At 45.1% G+C, this 6823-nt stretch overlaps 1 long non-coding RNA gene across 1 annotated transcript; it reads left to right on the top strand.

Moving 5' to 3' along the window:
• Positions 1-1249: 1249 nt before the first annotated feature.
• Positions 1250-4248, top strand: LOC120325046. Its single transcript, XR_005566846.1, has 2 exons — positions 1250-1761; positions 2305-4248. It is a non-coding gene; the product is annotated as an uncharacterized LOC120325046 (long non-coding RNA).
• The last annotated feature ends 2575 nt before the right edge of the window (positions 4249-6823 follow it).

Raw genomic sequence — 6823 nt, 5'->3', positions numbered from 1 at the left:
CAGAAACTGCTCCCAGTCCCCAGTGATGGACTGATTTCAAATGGTTTTATCATTTTTACTAAAATTTCGGTGTCAAAATTTTGTCTGACTCAAATCAAACTTAAACCTGACAGGCTGCCCCAGCACATTTTTAGGTGGAACAAATACAACAAAACTCTCGCATGAGAAAGGCCCAACACCAGGAAAACAGTTCCCTGTGGAGAGATGGAAGAGCTGTGGTCCCATTCTGCTCTTTCCAGGTGACATTTGTGAATTAAAACAATCCCACCGAGATTTTGGGGGCTCAATATCCACCCTCAGGGAGTCACTCCAACCCTGCAGCAATAAAACCGAGCACACAGAGCTCGTTTTCACTGAGACTCTGGGTATAAAGTCAGCAGAAAAATACCCTGGAATGAGGATTACAGAATGTAACTCTCCTTCAGAGGTGACGCAGGGCCCTCATTTGCAAGTGATAAATGTCACTGCTCTTCCATCTGCAGCCTTTTAAAACCATTTTGAGGGAGGTGTAATGAGGCTGCACAGCCTTGGAGGGACAGGACAGGGGACAGCCGAGTCATCTGAGCTTTATTGAGTGTGTCATGGGAGACTTGTCCTTTTTTTTTTCCCCCTTTTTTTTTAACAAAATGAGGTGCCCCAGGGGAAAGTCAGCAGCTAGAAGCGGCCCCACCTGAGTGTGTCTTGGGAGGAAGCCTACTGCCTCATATTTTTTAAAAGGGAAAAAAAAATTATAATAATAGAGCCGAGCCAAAAATATCAAGCAGCTCCTAGCTGTGAAAAAGCCAGGGAAAGCTGAGTCGCAGCCGGTCAGTGTTGTTCTTCCAAACAAGCTGACCACCCTCCCTTCATAACATTTTATTTATTAAAGCGAAATTGGCCCACTGGAGTAAAATTATGCCATATTCATACGCATATACATATGTATATATAATTAGGTATGCGCGCACACACACGCAGTTATTCATCGCTGCGTTTCTACACAGAAGGTCCCTCTAGATTTTTCGGTGTGCAGACTACTGAATTTGTTAAAGGGGGAGAAATTTAAATGGTGTGGACGGGACGTGGCTATAATTCGGTTATAATTCATTTACAGCTGTTATAATTCAGATATAATTCGTTATAACTCAGCGCAGGCCTCGGGGCGCCTCAGGCCGCACCAGGCCCTGCCGTTGCCGTGGCAACAGGGAGCCTCTCTCCCATTGGTCCGCGCAGGGCGCAGCCAATCAGCGACCGGGGCTTGGCCCCCCAGGAAAATGGCGGCGGCGGGAGCGGCCCCAAGCTCGGGGTTTGCTTTATGGACTTATTTTAGTAACTCCGTCCTTATCCAGCCCTTCAAAGCACCTTCTCACGGAGAACAGAACCCTGTCAGTTCTGGGATTCTGTGATCCTGTGATGTTAGCAGTTCACGCACCAGAAAATCTCCAGGGACCTTCTGGCTGAGCGTTGTATAGAAACACAGCCATAAATTACTGCACTTACATTTACATCACTACGCTATTACATGAAGGCTCAGATCAGGAGCAGCACCTTCTGTTTTCCTCTATTTATTTTTTTTTTTCCTGTGTGCTCATTCCCGTTTTAAAGTCCCCCCCTATTTACCTGCAGCACAGTCTAGACAGCTAATGAAATAATAAGAGCCCAGCGGGTTTTTACAAGAACGTAGACAAAAAGAGCATCAGAAATAAATATATGAGTAAGAATTGGAAGGTCGATGGCTGGGTACTGAGTGTGCCACAGGCAAGGGTGTCCCGGGATTATGAGGTGCGTTACTGCCATTCCTAAAATCCCCAAAGGAATCACCCCGTTGTTCTAAGGACCGTGTAGGAACAGCAGGTCACATTTATAAAATGTACTTAAAGATGTAGTTGAATCCCAAAGGGATTTTTCCAGACAGTTCATAAAACCAGCTTGTGAGTCACCCCTGGAAGCTATTGGGAGTAAGGCCTGGAACTTATCTAGGTGCTTTTAATAAATCCTGCTCTTTCCATATCGACATGATTAAATGCATAATATGCTTTTTTTAAATGTGACCCAGTGTTTATGCAGTGCCAAGAGCAGCAAGCTGAGCACTAAAATGCTCCGTACTTCTGGAAAATAGTGCCTACTCTGGAGAATCCAAAATATTAATGAGCAGGTAGTGTGCAGTCAGACTGAGACAGAGAAATGAAGCTTTTTCCTCTAAAAACCTCCCAGCAGGGCTTTAATCTTTTAATTTTTAAAGATGCTTTTGTTTAGACTTTAAATTTCAGAAGTTGCCTCTGAACTATCAAGGCCAGATTCTTTCATTCCCTCTGTTCGCTGCAGGTAATTCCCTGTCGAGCATCCTGACCAAAACAATCAGGCATTGCTGGATTCCTGTCACCCTCCACACAAGGCATGAAAAAGCAATGGAGGAATAATCCTCTGGAAAACCCAGTTCTCGCATTCCCCCTCCTCACAGCGGAGAGAAACAGGGAATAATCGTCCCTGGTGCCGCTGCCTGTTCCTTTCCCTGCTGGTTGCTCATCAGCCCCCTGGTTGCCCATCGGTTTTTCCAGCCCGTGGAGGGTGTTGTCGCGTGGTCCTTCCTCCCGTCTTACTCCCGGCTGTTGTTTCTGGAGCTGCCGGTACTACTGCTTGGCACGGCTCCCCCGGTGACTCCGAGCTGGTGGCAGCAGGGCTGAGCCCTGCCCAGCGCTTTCCCAGGAAGGCCTGGCTTCCTCTCAGAGGAAAACCAGCTCAGCCCCCGGAGCGTGTCTGCCCGTCCATCGGGGAGAAAATAAAAAGTGATTCAGCTTATTTTTGTCTCCCCGCTGACGTCCCCGGTGAAGCGGAGCTGGTGTGGTTTGATTTGAAACACGGTCCTTGCTTACAGCAGGGATTTTATTTGAATGTTGATTGTTTGTTTATCATTCCCTTCTATGTGTATGGCTGGGTAAAAAGCCCTTTTGTTTTGAAGCGTCCTGTGAACTGCAGCGGGAAGCTCAGGAACTCCTGGTGGACTGAATGAAACATAGTCAATGATAATAAAATTATAGAAGGTTGGAGCCAGGAGGAAACTAAGTAGATGGTGTGGTTGGACTTCCCACACTAAACCTGCACTTGGATGTTTGCTGGCGTGTTCTTAAACGTTTTTAACACCTCCAGGGAGCTTCCATAACATTGTGAGATGGATCTTCTGAATGTTCCACCTTTGTGACACTGAGAAGCTCTTGACTTACTTGGCAAAATTGAGCATGGAAGAAATTTAAATTGCTCTGAAGTGCCCTCCTCTAACTGAAATAGGTTAGAACTAAACATGTGTTGTTAGAACAGGAAGATATTTGGAATTTGGAGTGAGTTAGGGGTTTTTTTTCTGAGATGTTTTCTGGTTTATTTGGGAACTTTAAATTGATGACTTTAATGGTGGAACGGGTGTATTGGTTTTATACTACATTTATACTACATTCCTGGAGGATAACTGAGGATCAGGAATCGAGTACATGGTGAAAACAGTGATGGAATCCTGGGTGACAACATTACTCCTTACACATTTCAGAAGTGGATGCAGAGGGAGAATTCAGGCCCAAAATAAAGTCTTCCTTACCTGAGCTGAACATTTTTCCCTCTCAGATGAAAGTTATTGTATCAAATTCAGTTGAGACGCCATGGATAAGCCATGAGTGGCTGGGAGAGGAAATCCCAGTTTATCTGACTCACCATTTTTGTGCAAATATTAACTTTGGCTGGTACACATTTCTCCTGATATCTCTTTTCCAGATCTGAGTCTCAGAGTACATTGTCTTGGCTATATTGAACTGTAGCCTTTGGTTACTTGAATAACTTTCATTTTTAACAGTTTTATCTATTTATTGTATCTGAAAGGTAAAGAAAATGCAGTTTTCCCCATTACTCTGCTTCTGGTGATGCAGTATTAAATTCTGCACCAGTGGAAAACTTAGATTTAATGGTGGCAAAAAGCACAATGCAGAGGATTTAGTTTTCTTTGCTAAAAGTGGTGGAAAACCCTCGAAGATGGCAATCCCAACTTCCCAGGATCTACCTGCACTTTTATCCCCCACACTCTCTGGTTTATTTTGTCCTTGGAAGAAGAAACATTGGTGGACACTGGAGTTGACCTTTAATTTTGAAAAATGTTCATATTCTCTGTCAAAACACTCTTCATGGTTGCTCCCACCAACCAGATTGTTGTTTCTATTCAAAATTATCAAAGGTGATGAAGAGAGAGGAAGTTAATTAAATTAATTCAATTAAATTGATTCAGATGTCCATGTGTTGCTTGTGCTTCATTCATACAAACCAGGGGGGTCAACACAGAGGAAAAGAGGAATGCAGAGCTGGAATCCACACTCACAGATGTGGCTTGGGGATGCTCAAAATAGCCAACATGTTTTTCCCCTGTTCTGTAATTCCTTTACAGAATGGGTAAAATAAACTGTTGATAAGGAACTGTTGCTCCGAGCCAGGCTGGAAAGGAACTGGGAAAGGCTCCATGAGCAGCATTAAGTGAGCAAGGCAGAATTTCCAGGGCATCATCTGGTAGCTCTGCCTTGTTTTGCTGCTTTGCTTAACATTGCCATGTTTTGTTTTGTTTAATTTTGGGTCCTTATTTCATCTTATTTTTTGACTTCTGGACTGTTGCAACTTCCCCGAGTAAGTCCCTTTGCACTTATCTTATCTGGGTTTCCTAATTTCCACTATTAGGTGATGTCTGACACCTTCTTTGCTCAGATCTGGCTGTCTGGACACACAGTGAGTCACTCACTCTCCCCCCATATCTTCCCACCTCCCCTCACCCCCACAAGGAGGGGGGGACTGTTTTCCTCAGGTTGTCATGGTCCATTGGAATGAAGGGCACACCACACATATGAGTGGTTCAGATGAAAATCTCACTGCTGAAAGGTGTTCTGTTAATTCTTGTGGAGGGAATAAAGACAGAGGATGTAGCTTTGGACAAGGGGAATGGGCAGGAGATGCTTTCAGCTTGCTGGAAGAGTGGATCTGTAACAAAAATGAGCTCTAGAATGCAAGTCACTGCCTCCAGAATGAGGAATGACTCCAAATATTAAGCAAAGGTCTGTGAGAGGAGGGAGGACAGCAATGCTGTGATTTCATCCATATTTATCTGCTCTGATAAGATTCCTGACAATTGCTTTCTCAGCCCTGAGGTCTTGGACACTCAACTTCCTCTTCACTTTCTGGTCTCCAGCATCTCAGAAAAGCCAAGAGACCTGCCCTGGGCCGAGGTGCCAGATTAAACCTGGGATTAAAGCCTGGGATTGCTGAACAGTAGCTTTGATACACCCAGAGCTGGTCCCATCCACAGCCTGGGGCTTGGAACTGCATTCCAATGGGTATCCCTAATTCCCCCAGTGCAGAGAACAATCCTGTGCAGTCACTCTGCTTCCTGTGCATTGTGACTGCTGGCTGATGACCAGTGTTCACCAACCCCACGGACTCACTTGCAAGTGTGATGCTCGGCTAAATAAAATTGTTTCCAAGAAGGCCATCATCATTAATCTTTAATTAATGCCTGGTGTTCAGTGTAAGATGTGATTGCCCATGTTTGGAATTGTGGTGGGAATAAGGCAGGTGCCTCAGACTGGGCTGGAATAGCCTGTGGTACAGAGGAGAGCTGGGCTGCCCCCATTCCATCCCTGCCAAATGATCCAAGTGGCTCAGCAGTGGCAGAATTTGGCAGGTTTCCCTGCCCCAAGGAGTTTGCAATTTGAAGGAGTGCTGCTTTCTTCATCCTGCTCTTAGAGCTGTTCCCATGTCAGTCAGTGGGATGAATTCCCATCTTCCTTTTGTTGACATGTAAATGGAGTTTGTCAGGACTTTGCCCAACTTGCACGAGGAAAGTTTCCTTTGACAGAGCCTGGCAGGTCACAGGGGTGTGCTCAGGGCTCTGCTCTCCCACCTTTCACCCCTGGAATGTGCTGCAAGGACAGTTTGGGGGGCTGAGTTGGGGAGAAAAGGGAGGCTGACAAAGGCCAGCACTAAAATCATAAGGCACAAGGAGCTGCTGTGAGTCCTTGCTGGTGGATTTATGTTGGATTTGAAGAAGCACCTGGTATGGGAGTAACAACTCCCAGGTTCCTCACTGAGTCTTGCAGAAGGAACAATTAAAATATAATTTGTTTATTATGAGAAGGACAATTAAGAATGAATTGATGGATGAGTTGCTGCTGTATTTGGGAGCCCCAGGGATCCTGTTCTGAAGTGCCTCTTAACACTTCCCACTTAGTTGTTAGATCTGAAGTAAAAATTGTTAATGCATTAAAATGTACTTGGCCTCAGTGTATTTTCCAAGTAATTTCCGTTTTATTTATTAAGCAAAAAGAAATCAATGCTGTCAATATTCATAATTTCAGCCTTTGAAAACATTCTTACTGTGGTATCAAGGGTGATAAAAACATCTTCCGGAGCAAGAGGAAGAGCAAGAGAACGATGGAAGCCTTTAGTTCCCATAAATTTAATTCCTATAAAGTCTGGACACCCTGGGTGGATGCCTTGGCTCAAAAATGACCTCCTGGCTCCCCCTTTTAGTCTTGGTTTTTAGTTGGAGCCAGGAGAAGGATCCCAGCATTTGCCAGGTGAATGAGAGCTGTACCCTGGCACGAGGCCTGCAGACCCATTACTGGTTTGTAGATTAAAATAAGGACAGGGAAAGGGGTGGAGAGGGAAAGAGAAAGGGAATAGCAAAACACTTTGTTCTAATTCAGGTGCAGAAGTTAATCTGGGTGTCCCCACAGCCCGTCTGCCACGTACAGGGTGGAGGAGGAACAGCCTCCTTTTCCCCGGGTGTTATATTCTCTAATTCCCCCTGTGCCAGCCCCCAGGA

The sequence above is a fragment of the Pipra filicauda genome, unplaced genomic scaffold (genome assembly GCF_003945595.2).
Source record: "Pipra filicauda isolate LSUMZ 115617 unplaced genomic scaffold, ASM394559v2 scaffold80_size11013439_pilon, whole genome shotgun sequence".
In the NCBI taxonomy this organism is placed as follows: domain Eukaryota; kingdom Metazoa; phylum Chordata; class Aves; order Passeriformes; family Pipridae; genus Pipra; species Pipra filicauda.
Note: the sequence above shows the minus strand (reverse complement) of the source record. Positions and strands in the feature narration are given on the sequence as shown.